The following is a 598-nucleotide window of genomic DNA, read 5'->3' on the forward strand; positions in this document are numbered from 1 at the left end:
GGACTTAATACATCTAAGATGTTTACACATGCACAATATGCATATTAGCGTACCTCCAGCCAGCAGCTGCCTTCCCAGCCAGCAGATTCCTCACATCACCACCAGACGCCAAATATACCTAAAACAGACAAGCAAGTCCATGAAGCATTTCACATTGACATGCTCTTGCATATTTTGAAACATGAGTTGCAGTAGCATACTTCTGAAATAGCACTGGCAAGAGTGCAGTCTGCGATATCCAGATATGAAGTTGATATCGACGAAGGAGAGCCAAAGGAGAGGGTGCGTTGTCGAGCACAGGGAGAAGATGATGGAGTGGAGGAGGACTCAGGCTCATATCCAGTGGTAGATGTCTCCAGGCTGACATCTATAGAAAATAGGGGATCTGATTAATTAAGTGGATTCGAAGCATAGCCCTTGGGTTTGCAATTGTTTATGGGTTATTGCTCACCCTGGACTGACAGCCATCTATGCTGGGCTTTTGAAGTCTGCAACGGGATCACTGGAGGTCGAGTCCTTACTTTGAATTCTGAGACTCCATTTACCTGAGGAATGAGGTGAAGAGCTTGAAAAATAGCATTTTAAATAAAAAAAAAAA

General features: G+C 43.8%; 1 long non-coding RNA gene across 1 annotated transcript; it reads right to left on the minus strand.

The window, feature by feature from the left end:
- Nucleotides 1-57: 57 nt before the first annotated feature.
- LOC107735059 (uncharacterized) lies at nt 58-537 on the minus strand. The gene is made up of 3 exons (XR_001639274.1): nt 452-537; nt 201-367; nt 58-118 (listed from the first exon to the last, which is right to left on the minus strand). It is a non-coding gene; the product is annotated as an uncharacterized LOC107735059 (long non-coding RNA).
- Nucleotides 538-598: the final 61 nt, after the last annotated feature.

Source organism: Sinocyclocheilus rhinocerous, unplaced genomic scaffold, assembly GCF_001515625.1.
Source record: "Sinocyclocheilus rhinocerous isolate Xijiao unplaced genomic scaffold, SAMN03320098_v1.1 C35720597, whole genome shotgun sequence".
NCBI classification, from domain to species: Eukaryota; Metazoa; Chordata; class Actinopteri; order Cypriniformes; family Cyprinidae; genus Sinocyclocheilus; species Sinocyclocheilus rhinocerous.